General features: G+C 40.1%; 1 long non-coding RNA gene across 3 annotated transcripts in view; it reads right to left on the bottom strand.

Moving 5' to 3' along the window:
- LOC132818792 (uncharacterized) overlaps positions 1-21,660 on the bottom strand; it is a 93,692-nt gene that overhangs the window by 29,017 nt on the left and 43,015 nt on the right. For all 3 annotated transcript variants that reach the window (XR_009645025.1, XR_009645024.1, XR_009645023.1), the window contains exon 2: positions 12,042-12,164. This is a non-coding gene — a long non-coding RNA (uncharacterized LOC132818792). The remainder of the gene's footprint in view (positions 1-12,041; positions 12,165-21,660) is intronic.

The following is a 21,660-nucleotide window of genomic DNA, read 5'->3' on the forward strand; positions in this document are numbered from 1 at the left end:
GAGTGAGGTCAGTGAATGCACTGTTCACTAAACTTTCTTGCAGCTCCCCAATGCACAGAACAGCTCCATTACACACCCACCATCAATCTCTGCAATTGGAACTCAGGTCTATCATTCAGATACTCCACCTCACATTCACACAAGCAATACTGCCACCTGCTTCATATCCAATTCCTAGTGATTCCACATAGGTGAAGCTATGTGGAGATGGTGCTGTGTAGCATGCAGCCAGTTGGGACAGAAACCAATATATGCAGCAATGCTGAACACATGCAGGGTGACTGTTTTTGCTTTATGTCTCTTCTCAACTCCCATCTCACACCACATCCTGCTGTCTGGCATGAAGTGCAGTTTGATTGTTACCATCTGCCATCTCAACCCCTCACCCAACCCCTACCCTTCTGTATTTCTACTTTCAGCTGTTTAATGACAGCTGGCTAGACAGCAACTGCAGCCTCCTGAGAAAGCCACGAGGAACAGCTGACGTGACAATGAGATAGTATCACTTCATTTGACAGCCCTCAGCTCTGATACAGGTGAGGGTCACGTTGTGATCACTCGTCATTGAGTATGTGAAAGGCTGGGAAAGACTAATTTGTGTGATAACTATGTGGAAGGTTGCAGATGAATTCTGCTCCAGGAGACGCAGGTGAGGACTTTAATGGGGACGAACACATTGGAAGATGCGAATGGTCATTCCTATTAAGATGCCTACTGGACATCCTACCATCACTGTCAATGAAATGAGCATGGGTGGTTCAAACGTAGTGCAGAGCTTCACATTCTGCTTGGAGTCCAGCCTTTCAAGGTGGACCTGATGGCTAACTCTATGACAGCATTTGCAGACTCTGTCGTGACCAATGTGTCAGTTTTCACTCCAGAAGCCCAAATGTCTCAGTGCTGTAGTGGAACCTCAGACATGTGCTGTGTACCAGTTGCCGTGCAGTTTCAAACTGCTGCCTGTCAGCTACCAGTGCTCAAAGAGACTCGGTGGTTTTCACATCAGCCAAGCAGCCTGTGTTCCAGCATATTACACAAGGATTGGTGAGTGACCAATGCTGGTGGTGTGGCAGGGGCTCCATTGTGCACAAATAGAGTTGATCTCTCTCTCAGGATGAATGCACGCATTCTGCCACCACTGCTACTCCACCAATTGCAGTTGCCCCTCAGCCAAACAGCTCAAACTGCTGCTGCCACACAGCGCAAAGCCAGTGTTGTTTGTTTATCCTGCTATTGGTCATTCGCAGCCACCCAGTGAAAAACAGCAGCTGTCCGCTAACCTTGCTACAGCAGTCGGCTTAGCACAATGCCGGGGAATTTCAATGGTTTTGTATGTGTGACTGGAGGTTTTACTGAAAAAGTAGTTGGAATGGTTACACGTTGGAAAGTTTTATTTTACACTTTTGGCCAAGAGGATGCTGTGATGCTATGTAGCAAATGAATTGAAAGATGGTAAAATTTACAATGGTTGTGATATTGGGATTACATCTTAGGAGAACTGAAGTCTAGTTATCTGCTCACATATAACTTGTCCATGGCATATGGATTCCAGATGCTTCCTCCTCCTTTTAAATACTGCTCTATCTTTCTGCTCCCACTGTCTACTACCCATGATCCTTTTCCAAATTATGCATCAGTCCATGAGGAATTACAACAATATATTACTGAAGCAGACATATTCCTTGACAGTCCAGCCAACTTCTGTTACCTTACATTTAGATCCACCATGACTCTCTTGAAAATTCAAAATATCTGTTCTCCAGCACTGCAAAAATGCCCAGGGCAGTAAACTTCAAAACATGACTTGATTCACTGTACTATACTTTGGAAAGTCCTGAGGTTGTCACAGTTCAATGCTTCCTCAGTACCTATATGATTTAAATTAATTGTCAGTAGTTATAGAGCATTTGGCCCAAGATTGTAGTTAATGCTTTGCAAGTCTGTAAGCATGGAAAATAATTGAACGAAAGTTGCAGGAACAAGGGGGAAGCAAGAAGGTGAACTAAAGATCAAGTCTTGGAAGGAACTTAGAATAAAAGATTGCCCGATACAAAGAGCAGAAGGCAATAACACACCAGAGCGCCTGAGAAGAAGATAATTTCCCTCATGACTTTGCTCCACCTTATCTTTGTAATCTTCTATAATTTCACGATATCTGAACTCCTCCAATTCTATCCTCCTGCACATTCCTGACTATAACCAGGCCATCTTGCGGCACTTTCAAAGATTCTACACACAGAATTTCCTTTCTTGACTCTGTCCACCTCACTTTGTCTTTTAAAGGATGCTCAATAACTCCTATTTGATCCAGGGGCTAATTATCTGCCCCAATATTGACTACTTCATGATAATGTCTCAAATTCTGTTTTATAATACTTATGCGAAGTGTATCAGAAATGAAAGACAAATTATAAATGACAAATGTTATAATTATAAATGTGATTGTTACAAGGACACTGCATAATAATTGAAAAATGTGAGGTTTGTAAACTTCCTATTTCACTTACATACAGTACAAAACCCTGCAACTACAATCTTTACCAATGCTGTCAGCAATGAGGTATGGTTTACAGAATAAGCTTGGACTGAGGCTAAAAGCAGTAAAATGATGAATGAAGTCATGGAACTGTCATTTCTGCAGGATGCAGCCTTTTATGAACATTGCCCCTGACTGATGCAATAAGCTGAAGACAAAAAGCAATTGCGTTACTGTTTAAGCCAGACAGGAAGAGCTTGACAGACATTATCGTCAATTTGTATCAGAGAGGAAACATGATTCAATAACCACAGAATCAGAACTTTTTAGTAATGGGTGGGTGATGAGGGGAGAGTTTCCTGAAGCAATAATGTCATCAGTTAAAAATAAAGTATCACGATATTATCAGACATGCAGTGAATGGATTTGAAATGATCCTTTTGAGGAAAAATTGGCATGTTAAAACTCTCAGTCAACAAAGCCAAAAATGGTCATTACTTGGTACACACAACAATTGTGAATGCATTTCAGCCTTTGCAAAGATTTTCAAAAAAAAATTATTTTTAAAAGAATGTTTATTTTAGGAAACAACTTTAAAAGCTGTTAATGCCAGATGTCTTCGTCAGTGCTGGTTTCTTGATTATAGAGTCCCAGTAACTGTAGGAACGCACGAATGCACAACCCCTTTCAACTCAATTCCTGATGCTGCAATTGGAAGGCAGCAAATGGGACAAAGATACTGCCTCACAAAGAATGAAAAGCATTGGAGTTGGTGAGAATCTTGCTGGGTTAATTCTGTTTACTTGGTAGAACAAAACACAAATCTGGAGATGCTCAGCTCGACGTAATCAAGAGACAACTCATTGCCTGAATGCTGAAGTAGCTGCTTTTCTGATATCAGGTTTTGGAGGTGCAGCAACTTAGTGCTCAATGAAAGAGTTGACTTGTCAGTCATGATGCTGAATGCCTGTTGCTGAATATCCTGCTTCTTCTCCACTCCAACATTTTATCAAGCTCTGATAATAGAACTCTCTACTCCTCCACATGTCCTGTTGTTACAGCGTCTGTGGATATTACCAGCAGAATCAATGAATTGGCATAAACTTCAACCTTTTCACATTATTCATTGAAGAAAATAAACCTTGTTGAAAGGATGTGACTGAATTCTTAATCGCAGTTTAAACGTTATTATTGAGGAACAACTCCTTGGCCCTGTAAACTTAATTTTGTAAATGCGGATTCTCATTCTCTCAGAGGAATGTGTAAAAATTCCATGATTTATTGAAAAATATATTTTAAAGCATTTTTATTGTAATTTTGGCTTCCATTTTGTAGTCTTGTCACAAATTTATTCTCTGTGAGGGGATTAAAATACAAATTATGATCTGTACTTCCAACCTCTTGTTTTGTTGTCTGTGAGGATTATTCTGTCTAATTGGCTGATTTCAATCTGAATGCTGCTTGCACTATTGCTGGATGCTACAGGTAGTGCCCAATTCAAAGGCACATTGGGAAAGAGAAAATCCATTCTCTAAGCCTGCTACATCTTTGTTGGTAACTTTCCACAAGGTCACTGCCCCTTTGCCACTGGTTTTAAATTCTGGGAAAATGTATCGGCTGGGTCTCAATAATATTGCTGAACAATATACGTTTTGTCAAAGCTTTTCATTTTTCACTTATCAGGACAATTTCCAAGAAATACCAAAGTAAAGGGAAAACAACATTTATGATGGAAGGATAGGATTGAAATAAAATAAAAAAAGGATAGTTCTGATTGATTAGCAAATGGACTTTGATTTGTAGAAGCATTGTCAGGAGAATGCATCAGTAATTAATACTGGTGGCTGTGGGTTTATGGGGTTACTCGTTGTGTACCCTGTATTGTGAGCCCCCTTCCCCTGACAAATCCATTATCAGTTGAATACTGTTGGCTATGGGAAAAGGGCCTCAAATGGGCAATAATTGCTTGCAAAGTGGAAAGGTGGTCCATGGCCTCCCTGCCATGGACTTAGTCAGGATGGAGATGGGGAAATGATAGGGTCCCAACTGTCACCGCATGATTAAATATCCCCCTCCCCACAGGCCATCAAGCAGGAAGGACATTTTGTCCATTGTCTCTCCAAATGTGGAGGAGATAAAGTGCAGAGCTGTGAGCTTTCATTTGTCGACTGAGAAAGGAAGTGACTTTTATTGTTTTTAAAAAGAACTTCCATTTAGCAAACTAAAAGGGGAGGGAACTACAGGTATTAGCCTGTAGCACTGATTTGAAAATCAATGCGTTATGTAAACAGAATTCCAACTCTTTTCACTGAAAAACTAAAACTGGAGAACTAGGAGTAAAGTTTTCTGATAATTGCTCTCTTTGATACTTGATTGACCTCCAAGTATCTTGCTAACAATTAAACTCCTAAACAATATGGTTTTCTGATAGATATTGAGTGTGAGTGATAGCAATTGTTGTCATTCCAAATATTGGATATCTAGGCAATGATCCAAGCTTTTAAGATTAGTTACTCTAATTGGTCAAAAACTCAATCGTCATGTGATTACAAGGATGATGGAAGTTGATCTGGAAGGGTCTTGGTCTTTTTTATCCAGCATTTCCTTTGGTTTAAATCAGTGGAAAGCTATTGAAAAGGTTTTTGAAGATGGACCGTGCGAAGTTAGCTTAGGGAAATGATTATACCAAGTCCAACAGGGCACGTAAGGCACACAAAGTGAAGTGACCATTTAGTTGTATTATGGACAGATAATATCAAGTCTTGACTGTTGGAAGGGTTAACAGCATCAGGTAAATTCATCAGTCTTGGAAGAAGAATCAGACTTGTAATGTGTTTTTCCCATCTCCATGGTAACAAAGAGCTTTCAGTGCTCCAGGTTTCCTGCCTGACAAAGACCACAATCTTTCACTGCAATTCAAACAAGTCAGAACCATTTATTTTTGTGATGATCAAGGTTTCATCAAATGTGAGCTTCTTATCAGTGGTATTTCTCAAGAAGAGTTGGAGAAAGTAAAGAGTACTTCTTTAATCAATAAAAAAAATCACTGTGGCAAGACAAATATTTTTCAGAGGAAATTAGAAGCAGCAATGAAGTCAGCAATTCTGGCAAACTCGACTTCTGCCCGTGTATGTTTAGCCTGGAAGGTAATTTTTCTGGATGACTTTTTGTTTAGTTTTTGAGAGAATCCAAAGATAATATAGGGTATTTCCAAGGTGGACCTACTTCTGCTATGACTTCAATTTATAAAGCTAAGTAGGTCTGAAACGGTGATGAATGGCACACAAAAAGCTCTTCACTTTTTCCATAAACTATTGTCTGTTGTAGAGGAGGAGGCAAAAGTAAAAAGGAAAAGGAGAGTAGAATGCTCCACCACCACCCCACAATCCCCAAATGTCTCCTTCTTGATTCAACTCTGGACTGAAGTTAAGCTGTAATGTAAAAGAAGAAGAAAATGTTCTTCTCTCCTTGTCTTTGCATTGTTGAGAAATACTGCAGGCTTAAATAAGATGGATGGTAACTTCTTAATAGCACGCAACTGGAGTAAAATTGTGTTGAGATGAGGATTTAAGAAGAAGGGCAGCTCGAAAGAGGCATACTCAGAACATTCTGAATGCTTAAAGAGCAAGTCTGTAAAAATTGTAAAAGTGAACCTTACTTTTACTTCTCAAGGAAATGAGTCGCGGGATGGCAACTGTTCCTCCTCCCATGTCAATAACTATCCCTAAGGGGCGTGTGCCTATTGCAGCTGCAGACTGAAGTCTGCCCTCAAAAGTATCCGGGCAAAATGTAGATAAGGTACTGAGCCAACCAGGCAACTGGCTGCTGGGTGTTGTGCAATGTAATTTGCCCTTAAATGTCAAATCAAAACCAACTGAACCCATAGTTTTAGCTTACCAATATGTTCCTAGGTCTACCATTTTGCAAAAGGGGCTCCAATTGTGTTACAACAAACTAGAGATCTAGCTCTCAGAGAGTATAGGTGCCTCATGATGAAATCCTTCTTTGAAGTGTAAAACATCTGGGAAAAAGAAAATTGCATGGTATGCATTTGTCTACTTTGTGCTTTATTGCCAAAATAGTACATTTAGTGAATTATTTTAAATGATGCAAGTTAATTATCCATATTCAGGAGCAAATGTGATCAAATCTAGATGGCATTTTATGAAAATTGATATACACAGTGCAGTGAGTTACTGCACAATGGCACTTACATTCCTGGATTTCAATCCGGCTCATGTTGAAGGGCAGAATCTTTTTCTTTTGATGTGGAGTCCTTACAAACTTCAATGAATTTAGGTAAATGCAACTTTTGGGCATGAAACAGCAATGATGATCTGAATAATAGTACAAACTGATACATTTTTGTACTTGTGAATGCAAGAAGTGAGTGACGGAGATATGGAAATACCACATCTCAAGAAATGCACATTTGAGGTTAGTATTAAATAAAGTTATTTTTATTTATTCTTCAGAAAGATGTGGGCATTGCTGGCTAGGCCTACATTTATTGACATCCTTAATTATCCTTGCATGTTTAGCTGGATGACACTATTTTGTGTCTACAGTGGATCCAGTTTGCAAGAAAGAACAATGTGCAAACATAAGGGAACATTAATATTTAACGTCAGCATTTTCATGCTCTCCATTGTTTCTTATATATAGTGAATGACTTGTTAGAAAAACTGAAGCCTGTGGTATTAAAGCACCATGATTGTTTGCACCAGTGGTTAGGTATTGAGACCTTTGCTTTTTTTTGGTCTTGATTAATGACCATGAATTGGATCGGTCATTGTTTCAATGTTTGCAGAAAACATGAAACTCAGAAAGGTAAACACCAATAAGCTGCAAGTGATGTACCGAGAAAGATATGTGCACATCATAAAATGAGCAGACAAATGGCAAATGAAACTTAGCACAAGTAACTTTGATGTGATCCATTTTGGTCCGGACAATGGGAAGAGGTGAAAAGTTGAAACAAAATACTTTTAAAGAGCTGCAGAAGCAGAGAGACCAATTATGTAGCCAAATCTTTGAAGGTGATATGGCATATTAATAGGTTGTTGAGAAATATCCACATTCCTAAGCTTTCCCAGACAGAAAGAAAAACAGTAAAATAAAGCAATACTTGCAAATTAATGTATTGGTTATGATGGACCTCCATTTTGAGGAATACAAAGTGAGTCAGCTCAGTTTGTGTAATTTGCACATTTTACTGTTTTTTCCTTTTGGGTTATTCGTGGTATGGGCTGAATTGTATCATTAAAATATTTACAGGTTTGTGTTGGGTGTGGAGGACTAAATGGTGAGATATTTATTCTCCAACCCATACCTACCTTCAGTGCACATATTTCCAATTGTTACTGAGATTAGAACATAGTGGGTCACCAACTTGATCCAAGTAGGTGGCTACCATTTTAAATATGAAAATAAGGGTTTGAACCTCAATGTCATTTTACTTTTCAACTTTAACAGTTGTTGACCAGGTTTTCTGACCCAGCAACTTATTCCCTCCAGATGGGAACTTGGTGGATTTAAGATAAATGTGCCATCATATCTCCTTGTTCCAGTTGCTTCCCTTTGAGGCCTTGTGACTTGGTAGCCCCATCCTACGACTCTCTCCCTAAGGCCACTAATCTGGACATGAAATCTCCAACTTCCTCCCAAACAGCTTACAAAATAAGCAAAAACAAGAAACATATGGTAAACGTTTGTACCTGACTTAATCTTAAGTGTTGAGTTTAATTCAAGGAACCAAATTTTAGGAAGAGCATTAAGTTCTCAGGCAGAGTCTTAATTGTATTATACCAGTGATGAAGGATTTCAACTATGTGCAAAGAGTGGGGAAACAGAGAAAGTTAAAATGAGATTTTTTTTCAGGAATTGTTCAAATTCATGAACATTTTTATTATTTGTGTTGCTGACAAGGCCAACATTTGATCCTCATCCTTAATTGCCTTTGAGAAGGTGATGGTGAGCTACCTCCTTGAACCACCCATGGTACATGCACAATGCTTTCGGAAGGGGATTGCAGGATTTTGATAGTGACAGTGAAGGAATGACGATATAGTTTCAAGTCAGGTTAGTGTGCAATTTGGAGGGGAACCAGCTTGCAACAGTGTTCTTGTGTATCAACTGCTTTGTCCTTCTAGGAGGGAGAGGTTGCTGTTTGGAAGATGCTATCCAAAGAGCCTTGATGGTTACTGCTGAGCACCTTGTAGATGGTGTTTGCTGCTGCCACTGTGCTTCAGTGTTAGAGGGAAGGAATGTATGAGTATGTGGTGCCAATTAACGTAAGCTGTTTTGTTCTGAGTGATGTCGAGCTTCTAATGGGTTGTTAGAGTGTTAAGTGAAGACTATTCAAGCACTCTCCTCACAGGTTTAAAAAAAAACAGAAATGGCATCAAAAACATTTCTTTCTACTCCACAGGTATTTTTGATCTGAAATGCACTGCCTGAAATGGTGGTGGAAGCAGGTTCAATCATTCCTTCCAAATGAGATTTGGAGAAACATATGCTGGGAAAAATTGTCAGGGCTATGGGGAAAGTACAGGTAAGTGGGACAAGTTGAATAGCTCTACCAATGGATAAAATGCCTTCCCTCTGCCCTGTGTCATTCTGTGATTTTGTCGTTCTCTGGTTCTAGGATAAAGGCTTCCAGAAGTCCAACTGTTTTTTTAATTTACCAAATTTGGAAGAGAATAAACTCAGGTCAGAAACAGTAATCATTGATATTCATACTTCTACCAATCAGCCATTTCAGCATTTGAACCCCCAAACACAAAAGACTTTTTAAAATCTATGCTTTCATCAGATGTGGGCATTGCTTTTGTTGTCTGTCTCTCATTGTCATTAAAGTGAATGGCTTACCTGGACATTTCAGAGAATGGTTATAAGTCAATACAGCAAATCTGGAATCACGTATAGGCCAGATAAAGATCAGACAAAAGGACTTTAATGAACCATATAGGTTTATGAAGAAGATCAATGATAGTTTTATGATCGCCATTAGTAAAACCAGCTTGACATTTCAGATTTTATTAATTTTGTCATTTAATGTGATGGGATTTGAACTCTTATCCCAGATCTTAAGCCTGAGCTTTTGAGTTAATGGTGCAGTGACTTTACCATGATGCATCATCATTGTGGTTCAGTGTCAAATTTTGTTTGATAATACTCTGGTGCATATTCCTGTGAAACACCTTGAAAACCTTATGTTGAAGGTGCTACATAAATACAATCTGTTGCTATTGCAGTACCCTCTATAGAGTCTTTTATAGAGTCTTCTGTGGCCAGCAGTTACTGAGACTTAGTTCTCCGGCAGTCGTTTCCCGAAGTCATTTCATAAAACTCACAATCAGGAAATCCCTAGGAGAAAGGAAGGACTGCAGATGCTGGCAATCAGAGTCGAGACTCTGCTGCTGGATAAGCACAGCAGGCCAGGCAGCATCCAAGCAGCAAGAGAATCGACATTTTGGGCATAATTCCTGAAACGTCGATTCTCCTGCCCCTTGGATGCTACCTGACTTGCTGTATTTATTCAGCACCACAATCAGGCAGTCCCACTTTGTTTTCAACACAGGCCCGGAGTTTCCTTGAAGTTGCTTATGCGCTTTTTGTTAACTTTGCCAGGGATAGAGAGTAAACATCATCATATAAATGCAAGTTTTGCCAAAAAGAATGGTAGTAAAGGCTATTCAAGTTCATGGTTTTCTACAGTGCAATTACCATCAGGAAACATCATGGTCTAAATATAGCCATTTCATACTGGAGACCCTGCTATTAACTCCAAGTTGGATACCTGTCACCATTCTTATCATGGTGGATATATTGTCTTCTTGTGGCACCTAGACGCCACAAGATACGTTTCTTAATAGTCAGGAAACTTAGCACATTGTCTTCCAGGTGGAGTAGCATCACTCTTCCCAGCTCCTGAATGGAACATTTCGGCCTCCTCCACTCCTGACCATTAGCCTCCTTGTGGAATTCTCAATTAGCAGCTTCCTTACTCCAGGCACACCTCCAGCTCTCCAGTCCCTCCTGATCTCAGGTCTCTCATTAACCTTACCCTCAGAGCCTGATCCCAGGCCTCACCTGCTGCTAAACCCACCACTACCCCCCACAATGACAGGCCTATATTCCCAGTCATATGCCTATCCCTCCATCACGGTTGACAGTCTCCCCCTCTCCCTCCAAATGTAGGCTGCTCCCCCTCTCCACTCCCTGCAGTTCCAAGAGTAGCCTATTCCCCAACATGACAGTTGATACTTCTTGCCGGCATTCAGATCAACCTCATTGCAGCACCAATTCCTGACCTCTCCTCCCAAACTGATTTCAAACCTTCCATACACTGACCACCAACAGCAGACGCACATCTCTTTCCAGCACTCATCTCAGCAGCCCCGATCCAGTCCCAATTATCAATCTCACCCCACCAGTTGGAGACTTCCTATCAGCTCCAATTAATTCCTGTAAGGCTACTTTGCCACCTTCTCCTCGTCTCCTCCTGCATGTCAGGGATGGTACCCAAGAATAATCCTTGGCTGCAGCCCATCAAGCTGCAATTCCCTCCACCCACAGGTAAGGCTGTGTATAAGATGAGCTGCTGGGCAGGGACTGGAGCTTTAAGGTGTTAAGGAGGCCCTCCCTGCCATCTCATACAGCCTTTCTGCTTCTCTGTAAACACTGCAGCCATAATTTGACTATTCTGGGCGCACTAGCCCAGTAGTCACAATCAATTTGTGTATCTATGTACTACGTGCTGCAACTCAGCTGTCTACAATGATTTATATGGGGACTGTCCGCACTATTCAAGGCACGAAAGAGAGAGCAGTGTACTTAGGCCATTCCTCTGAGATCTGGACAGCAACATAAAAGCAGCTTCTATTTCCCTTTTTTGTCATCGCTTGGATTCCCATGTTTTTGATTTTATTTATCATCTTTAACTTTTGAAGTAATCAAAGTCAAATTTGGAAAAATATTAACTTGCATTCACATGGTACCTCATTGCATCCTCAGGAAATGCTTAAGTGTTTTACTCTCAATTAATAGTGAGTGCAGCCACAGTTGCAGGCAAGTAAGGGAGTTACTTCAAGGTCCTATTAACAGTCACTCAATGACTGGCCAGCTGGTTGACAGAAAACTGCTGACCAGATACTCATCAATTGCCTGCTCTGAACAATGTCATAGAATCTATCATAGCTATGTGAATAAACAGTTAGAGACATGATTTAACACTTCATCTGAAAAAATGGACATCTTTAAACAGTATGAAACTCCCTGCATGCTGCACTGAACAGTCAGTCCACATTACCAAACATGGCCAGTACTGGGTTTGAACCCACATCAAGTAACCAGTGAATTTCACCAAACATACTCCTCATAAAATCCACAAAGAAGTTCACCATTTGGGTGTTTGTTTGCTAACAGACAGGAGATGATCCCTCCAAATCCGTACCAGAAATGTGCAGTTTGCAAATATTAGAGTCATGCTTCAACACTCAAAATATTTTCCAGTTTCTGGAATTAATAGCATTGAATTCAACTTGATTGTAGAAGTACTTACCATTAATGCAAAATAATCGACCAGTCTGTCATACAGTTTATTTCAGTCTCAACATGGAAAATGAGCCAGTTTAAACTGTGGCACCCAAATTTCGACATCCCCGCTGTTCATCCCACTGATCAACTGGAAGATGAAAGGCAGTCATGTTAGTACATATTTCTAAGCTGCACTCCTTCTAATTCATCCTGTTAATGCCAGCTCAGAGCTAGCCAGACTTGAAAGTACATGTTCTTTAATTAGATCATCCCATCACCCCTTCCAACCAATGAGCTTAAATTGACATTTTTATTGACAGCTTCACAAAAAATATTCAGTGCTTGAATCAAGCGTCAGAAAAATATGGGGTCAATGCTTTGGACCCAACAGCCACATGTAGATGCACAACATAATATGTTACAAAGTCGAAACAAAAACAACATAAAATTATCAGCAATGTCCCTAATTGATTCAAAACATTAAATGGGAAAATGGCACATCAATAATTTATAAAACATTGATCCAGTCAAAGGATTTAAGTGACATCAAACCCAGCCAGGAAAGCACGATGATTTATTCTGGTCATCTGATCCTGCCAATAATGTACTAGGTATTAATTGCAGCATGTGCTTAGATAGTAAATCTTCATTTTAAAGTATTCTTGCTGATTTGATCTATGGTGATTTTGTGGTATGATTGAATTTACAATTGCACTGTAGTACACAGTTAGAAGGGACGTAATACTGCTTTAGGATGCAGGGCCTAATCATGTGATTTGACTGGACAAAGAGTCTTTTTTATTTTTTCCAGATTAGGAGAACATTTGTTGAGATGTATAATATTAATAATTAACTGCTGCTTGCTTCAGTTTACTCACTCAGGCTGTCGCTAAGTCAGCTGTCTTATTTCAGGTTTGAGGTACTGCTTTGATACAAGTTCTTTGAGAGAACTAGAGAACTCTGTTGACTCTATTTATAAGTGCAGTAATGCAAATTTTTGTTTGTGTAGTCTACTATGTACTTGCCAACTTCTAAAGCATCTTAGAGGTTCTATATTTTGTGCAGACGTTATCAACATTGATGATCAGCTAGACTGTTGCCGTCTTTGAAGCCTCTATTTTGGCTTTCAGCATTACAGTCTAAATGTCATTTTTCAAATATTGTAAAGGGGTTTATAATCTGTACCATTGTTGATTGAAGAGCTGGGTGCATGGATAGAAAGCCCATCTGATGAAAACATCTATCATCACTAGTTGTCAATCTTTTATGTTTGTCTGTACACAGACCAGCACAGAACAATGATACTGAACTGCAAGTTTTAGTATTCTGAACATGGGAGGTGAAAACTGGGTGGGAGATGAGCAAAAGATTCAATGCCATAGCTTTTCCCCATCTGCGTAGTAGCCAATGGTTGCACGATAAAAGTATGCATGAGGTACTGCTTAAAGCATTTCTGACTTCAAATCAAAGGTACATTTATTGGAAATATTCCAAACTGACACAAAATGTTACACTCAGTTGTAATGGAATCACTAAAGAATATCACTGCCAACTTAGACTGAATATTCATGGGGTTGGGTAGTGGATTAAACCATTGTTCTTTCACACCTCAGAACAAGAATTCAACTGAAACTAAGGAAAATAAGTTCTTTTGAGAATTTGACATCCAATGAGTTTGAAATATTTTACCTCAGGTCCCATTAGATTCATAGGCACACTGTACAATTCATTGAAAACAGTGAAAAAAATAAACATGCTGTTTTAAATTGTTGGCTCAACTTATCTGAGCAAATTTTCATTACCAATTAGGCCCACTAAATCTAATTTTCATCTGCTGCACCTTCATTTTTTCTTTCAACATTAAATGGCCTCTACTTTGACACATGATGGCTGCATCCACAATCTGCATGCATTGCAACAACTCACCAATGTTTCTTCAACAATATCTCTTAAATCTGCAAACTGTACCATCCAGGTGGTCAAGGGCAGCTGAATACAAACATCCAGACACTCCTCTCCAGGCCACACACCGTTCAACTTGTAAATATATCACCATTCCTTCATTGTCGCCGGGTCAATTTCCTGAAACCTCCCTTCATGACAGCACTGTGACTGTACCTACACCTCAAGAACTGCAAGAATTCAAGAAGATAGCTCGCTGCCACATTCTGGAGGCAATTAAAATGGGCAGTAAAAGCATGCTTTGTTAGCTCATGAGCCAATAAAGGTTGTGGATTGTCAGCAAATTTGTGTTAAGTGCAGTTCTACTCACAATCACAGCTGCAAAACAAGCAAATACCCAACTATGTGTTCTCTCTTCACTTTGGATCAAACTTATTGAAGAATATTATAACATTAAAAAACTGTAGGATATTGCATTTTATCTAGAACCAGGAACAAGAATAAATAGTTGGCTGATATATCAAAAATTGTGTTTGAACAGACATCGCTATCTTTACTAATTTAGATCCTGAAATCACACTGTGGGAACGGATAAAATAATGCTTAACCAAATTGTCTCAGATTACATTTTGCAATATTTTAATGACAGCAATAAATCACTTAAAATATTGTGTTTGATGTGCCATGGTATTATTTCACGTTCCTTGTTTAGGCTTTTAATTAGCTTTGGCATTTTGTGAATTCTGTCACCCTCTAGTCAAAGGCTTTGCTGTTTCCATTCGAGGAGTTTACAAAGGCCAAAGTTTACATTAAATCATTTTTCAACCTACAACTGGAGTAATATCCTCCCAAAGAGATAACATACTCACTCCTCCTGTGCTCTCCAGTGGTATAAGGAAACAAGTATTAATCCTTCATCAAGTGACCGTCAACATTGCTTCTGTGATTATTGGGTCTCAAAGAAGATAGCTCTTTTTGCTGTCACGTGATGTAAATGATATGTTCATTCTTTTAGTTTATCACCAACTGTCAAAGGATAATTATCTTTCCCTTCTCTTTAAATGAGAGCAGCAACGCTGCCCAGGGGAGGGTTAGCTTTCTCACCTTCAGGTAGCCCCAAGCTTTTTTGATAATCAAGCTTCCTTTAAATCCAGTCCCTGTCAACTGTTGAATAAAAGGATCCCGTAAATAATTTGTCATTGAGGCTGAGCCTTTCAGAGATCCTCACTAATTAAAAATTTTATTCATGCCATTAGCAAGCAAGTGCAGGAAGGGAGAAAAAGTTTCAAGTTCTCTTTGAGGGGAAAAAAAGGGAGGCATTTCCTGCTGTTTGATAATTTATGAGCGTGCTGATTTTTTACAAAGCTCCAGATGCAGACAATGCACATCTTTTTCTATCTGTTAGCAATTAGTAGCTAACACACTTTATTGATTTTTCACATGAAATAAATTATCTCAAGGTCTTTTTTTAAGTAAATACAGTATGTATACATACATAGTTTACAAGACATGTAGGAACGAATGTTAATTAAAAGCTGTTGGGTAGATTCTTGACACTTCACAACAGCCCCAATTTTGGAAATTCAGTGTAGCCGAAACTGCAGTGAAGCTTCACTTTCAGTAAAATCACTATTTTTATCTAAAGTCACCATTTTGTATGCAGTTACCTATGAGCAAAAGTGAAAAGTTTAGAGTGTAATTTATTTTCTTGTCTCTCATGACATTTATAGAAAAAGTAATTTGCTCCCCCCCTCTGTCACTTTGATGATTTTGAAAAGAAAATAAAAGCTTGATGTGGAATCGCCCCTACTTAAATTCGTCCAGCTCAATGTCCCTTGTAAAATGTTCTGCGACATTTCTTTATATGAAGGTGCTGTAAAAGTGCAAATTGTTCTTGCTTGTACTCTGTTTTCCTGTATGCAGTGATGTGGGTTTTTATAGATGGAGCATTTCAGTCTCCACTTCAGATGCAATGGCGCTATATAAAAGAGCAAAATAATGTTGCATATGCCTTTCAACCTACTCTGCTACAGTATGGTAGGCCAAGAGTTGATGACATTAACTTGCATTTTTATATATCGTTTCATGCAGAAAATGTCACAAGGTAGTTTACAGAAATGCGAGGGGGGTAAATGGATACCAAGTCACACAAGAAGATATTAGAATGAATGCTCAAAATGTAAATCAAAATGGTAAATTTTAAGCAAAACTTTAAAGGTCAACAGAGAGTTATAGGATTAGGGACCGACTTCCTGTTACTAGTACTAGGGAAAAAAATAAACTAGAGACATAGGATGCTCGTTGAATGGAAAGTTCTATGATAGGTAAAAGTGAGTGTTGTACTGGGGAAGGCAATAAATACAGAGAGAAACATGACCATTACAGGGTTTAAACACAAGGATAAATATTTCAAATTTTACACATTGAGGAAACATGTCTAAAGATAAAGTTTCAATTGTCTTAATCTCTTATGAGGCAGAGGTGCTGGAGGTGGTTTAACCTAAGGGTCATCATGTCTCAGGTGAGGGGAGAGGTCAAGAAGGAGAGACCTTCATTGTCAGCCAGTGCAGGGATTGAACCCACACTGGTAGCCTTACTCTGTAGTGCAAAGACCAGCCATCCAATCAACTGAGTTATGGGAGCTATTAAAAAGGAAGTTTCACCTGAAACAATCTGTAATAACAAGCAGGAGAACTGAAGTGAAAAACTGTGAAACCAAATATGTTAGTAGAAGGCCACTAGCCAAACCAACTAATTGTGAAGGAAATCTCAAGAAAATGTTACTACTGCAATATCAAGTACTTCTGACTCCAACAAATACCCTTTTTCAGAAACATAACTCCACATGATGTCAAGAAACAACTGAAGATCTGGATACTGCAAAATCTATGTACCTTAACGACATTCCAACAGGAACTGCTCCTGAACTAGCCATGCCCCTTACCAACACATGCCAGTGCAGCTACAATACTGGTATCCACCCAGCAATGTGGAAAATTGACAGAGTGCATGCTGTCCACAAAAAAGGACAAATCCAAGCTGGCCAATTGCCACCTGTCAGCAATTACTCTCCTAATCAGCAAAGTGATGAAAGCGATCAGAAACAGTGCTGTCTAACAGAAAGTCCCCAACAATAAACTGCTCACTGACATGAGTTTAGGTTCACTAAGCTCCTGATCACATTATAACCTTAGTCCAAACATGGACAAAAGAGCTGAATTCCAGAAATGAGGCGACTGCTCTGAATTAAAGCAATATTAACTGAGTGTGGCTTCAAGGATCCCTGGGAGAACTGGAGTCAATGGGAATCATGCGGAAAGGTCTCTGGTGGTTGTGTTAGGTTTATGGTTGTTGGAGGCCAATCATCCCAGCTCAGGATATGTCTGCAAGAGTTCATCAGGGGAGTATCCTAGTCCCAAATATCTTTATCTGTTCCATTCAGCACTCCTCAGATATTGAAGATGTCTGTGTCCATTTGGAGCAAGACGTGGACAACATCCAGTCTTGGGATGATAAGTGGCAAGTAGAATTCGCACCATCTATGTGCCAGCCAATTATATAAACCCTTATGGTTAAAAGATCAGGTCAGAGGCTAGAAATTTTGCAGTGTGTACTCGCTTTCTGCTTCCCAGTGCCTGGCCACTATCTACAAGGAATGATGGAATCGTCCTCACATGCCAGGATGGGTGCAATTCCAACAATACTCAAGAAGGTCTACACCATTTAGGACAAAACAGCCTGTATGATTGCCACCCCAATGATCATTTTCAATATTCCCTCCCTCTACTGCGGACACACAGAAGCAACATTGTGTATCAATTTCAAAATGTTCCGCAAAAATTCATGCAAGATCCTCTGACAGCACCTTCCAAACCTGTGACCTCTGGAAGGATGAGGACAGCAGGGAATTGGCAACACTATCACCTGCATGTTTCCCCTTTAAGGCACACACCATCCTGATTTGGAACTATATCACCATTTCTTCACTGTCATGGCATGAAGATCTTCAAACTCCCTTGCTAACAGCACTGTGGGTGTCCTTACACCCCCAAGGCTTGCAGTAGTTCATGAAGGCAGCTCACCATCCCTTCTTGAGGACAATTAACCGTGAGAAGTAAATGCTAGGTCAGCCAATGATTCCCATGTTCCATTAATGAATGAAAAAAATGCTCGCATAAGCAGGATGCTGATTTTATGTAGATTGGTGCTATGTTGTGTACTGAGCTGAGCCCAAGATGGTGAAACACAATTTGGAATCTGATTTTAATAAATAAAAAGTTCTGCTCAAGCCTGAGGTACCATGTCAAGTTAAATCAAAGATAAAAAGTGGAGAGCTCGGACCTCCTGTTGCCTGTTTGATTTTATACACCAAAGTGTTATCTCCAGAAGGGCATTGTTAGAAATGTACTCAGAGTCTACCAATACATGCTAAGTGATGAAAATTCATTCATATTGGCTATTTAAAATTGGTAAGGGCATATGTTGCCTGCTTTTCATGAGCAATACCATAGACACAATGCCATAGCAACAAGGGTCATGTTGTTCTATGAGGCCTGAAAGAGCACCTAAGTGATCCCTAGCCTCTAAATGTTAAATTAAAAATTTGTTCTTTGGGTTGGTTTTTTTTTTCATTTTTCTCCTGTGTATACCTCAAAATCACAATTAGAGCCCTATGTGTGTTATAGGGCTCCAATGTTCACACTACAAATGGCTTCCCTCAATGAAACAGATTAGCACATTGTTTGTCCTTATATCTGGAGCCTTCCTGGGGAGACAGTGGTGTAATGGGACTAGTAATCCACATATCAATGCTAGGGACATGTTGGCACATGGTAGAATTTAAAATTGATTAATGACAAAAACATTGGAATTGAAAGCTAAAGTCAGTAATGAAACTTGCATAGATTCTTGTAAAAACTAATATTCTTTTGCGAGGGATATCTGGCTTGGCCTGTTCTTACTCCAGATTGACAATAATGTGGTTGACCCTTAACTGTCTGTTGAAATGGCCCAGGAAGCCATTCAGTTCAAGGGGATGGGCAACAAATCTTGGACTTGCCAGCAACACCCACCTCCCCTGACAGAATAAAATAAAGTGGCAAATACAAAATTCTGCAGTGGTGAGCAAACAGAAGAAGGGGTCCATAGAATCATGGAATCATGATGAAGGGCTTATGCCTGAAACGTTGATTCTCCCGCTCCTCGGATGATGTCTGACCTGCTGTGCTTTTCCAGCACCACACTATCAACCATAGAATCATTTCTGATCTGACTATTCTCGGACTGAAGGCCAGAAATACTAAACCAGTATTGCTTCTTGGATCACTGACCTTCCCTTGTCTACAGCGTGAGACAGCTAACAGGAAAAAAAGGCAATGGATGAATGGGTCTGATTGCTTGTGACAGACAGCACTTGGGTCTGCTACACACTGAATGAAATGATGCGCTAATTCACAAGATCATTTGCAACCTCATGCAGATCGCCACTCCTGCCTTATTTTATGAAAGATGGGAGTTCTGTATTTCTGAGAAGATATTCTGTTCAGTGCTCATTCAGAAATCCAGAGCTGTACTTCTATTCTTCCAGTCCTTTCATGGCATCGAGCTGTCAGAAGGAGGCAAACCACGCCATCTTTTCATTGCAGTCTGCTGCTCCATTCTGACTTTCAAGGTCCAGACAGCTATTTTGCCTTATTTTCCTGGTAGCTGTCTCACGCTGTAGACAAGGGAAGGTCAGTGATCCAAGAAGCAATACTGGTTTAGCATTTCTGGCCTTCAGTCCGAGAATAGTCAGATCAGAAATGATTCTGTGGTTGATAGTGTGGGCAAACCATCTGTACATAAAGTAAGTGTCTGATTGTGTGTTGGGAGGGTTAGGTGCCAGATGGGTCTGGGGTGTAGTTGCCTGGTGAGTAGGGTGCCCAGTGAGTAGGGTATCACTTAGGGAAGGGATGCAAGAGTCAGGTAAGTGTTTCTAGAAAGTTGGGGTGGGCTGGAGAAATTGGGAGGGGGGCAGAGTAGATGTCAGGTCTGGGGATAGGGGTGTGCTATGTTTCAGGTTTGGCTGTGGGGATTTTGGGTTGGGTGCAGAGGGAGAGGGGATCCAGATCAACTCCAGTCCATCAGGCAGAAGAGAATGAATGGTCAGGTCTGGTAGCCGGGCAGCAGGGAAGAAGTGACAGCAGCAACAGGGCTGGTGAGGGGGCGCAGGGTGTTGAGTTGGGTCTGGGTAGGGGGTGCAGGGAAGGAAGAGGGCATTGATTTGACAGAGAGGAGTTCTGGTGTGGATTGGAGCTGGTACTGGTGGGAGGGCTGTAGTTATTGGCTCCCCAAGGATTGTCTGGTCAGAATCTGAGGTGTGTAAGGAATCTGGAAGATGTGAGTGAGTTAAATGTGGGGTCTGTTTAATAGTTACTCAGGAGTTTGACAATGTATTTAACAGTGTAATCTTTCCTAAGTAAATATTTCACTTCATTTCATTTGAACCATCTTAATTCTCTAACTGTTATGGAAACTCTTGTAGGGTTGAGGTGTACTGGAAATCCCAGTGGAAAATTCAAGTTCCCAGGCAGTTCCTTCAGAGAATGAGTCAATGGGGATGCCACAGGGTCTCGATGCACATCTCCCATCTACAGCCACTTAACAACTGGCTGGCAAGCAGAACATTCAGTGGGCATCATGAAGTTGAACTCGAGCAAGAATACCACAGATACGAAGAAAATTGTACAAGAGACAAGCCCAGAAGCACACTTCCACAATACTATGCTATTACTTTCAACAAATTCACAACACATCACTGTCAATATAAGAAGTTAATGGTTTCTGCTTTAATGGTGCTGCAGAGGAATGAAAGTAATATAACAGCATATCCAAATAGAATCTGTCAAAAGCAAGAACGTGTTAGCACGTCTGTTGTAACCACTTGTCAGAACTGTGACACGTAGGATCCGGGAAACAACGCTTGTTCGCCTTTCTAATGGTTATATTGTACAGTATGTAACACACCACCCGAGCATTCAGCCAATCTTTTCAGGACTTTATTGTAGAACGTTCCCACAGTGATGCAAACAGCTCAAGCATTGTTTGAATACATCAGTTGTTTGCTCAATGATGCTCTTGTTTCCCTAGAGTTTTACACTGCATGCTTTTTTGTTGGGAAACATGAATGTTTTGTAGCAATGTCATGGGCCATGTTTTGAGAGAGCAACCCCATATTTTGAGGAGTCAATCATTCAATTTGCCTACTTATTTTTCCTGGAAGAAGGAGGGACTCGATGATTCCTTTATGCAATGGACAGAAAGGCTCTCCCCAGAAACTTATTAATTATTCATAGGCACAAATATTTAGTGATGGGTGCAAATGATGTGGATTTTCATAAATTGAGAATGAATGAAATCAAACATTGCTGTTTTGAGGTTGCAGTCAATGGCACTATAATCCCAAGGAGGGTAGCATCAACACTCTACCCTGGACTGATTTTAATATCAACATGTCACCTGCTGCTTGGGGTAACAATCTGAAGATATCTTGAAACAATTATTGCCTTTCTACCTCTGGTGTCTGTCAAGAATCAATCCTTATGAGTCTTTACTTGTTTTCATCTGGATGTAATCCCATGGTGATATCCAAAAACATCACATCAGTTTCCACATCTACATCAACTTTGCTCCAATGACACCTCCCCTAACTCCTCACTGTCTCTCAATTGGCACACTGCTTATATGATAGCTAGTACTGGAGG

This window comes from Hemiscyllium ocellatum, chromosome 9 (assembly GCF_020745735.1).
Source record: "Hemiscyllium ocellatum isolate sHemOce1 chromosome 9, sHemOce1.pat.X.cur, whole genome shotgun sequence".
NCBI lineage: Eukaryota > Metazoa > Chordata > Chondrichthyes > Orectolobiformes > Hemiscylliidae > Hemiscyllium > Hemiscyllium ocellatum.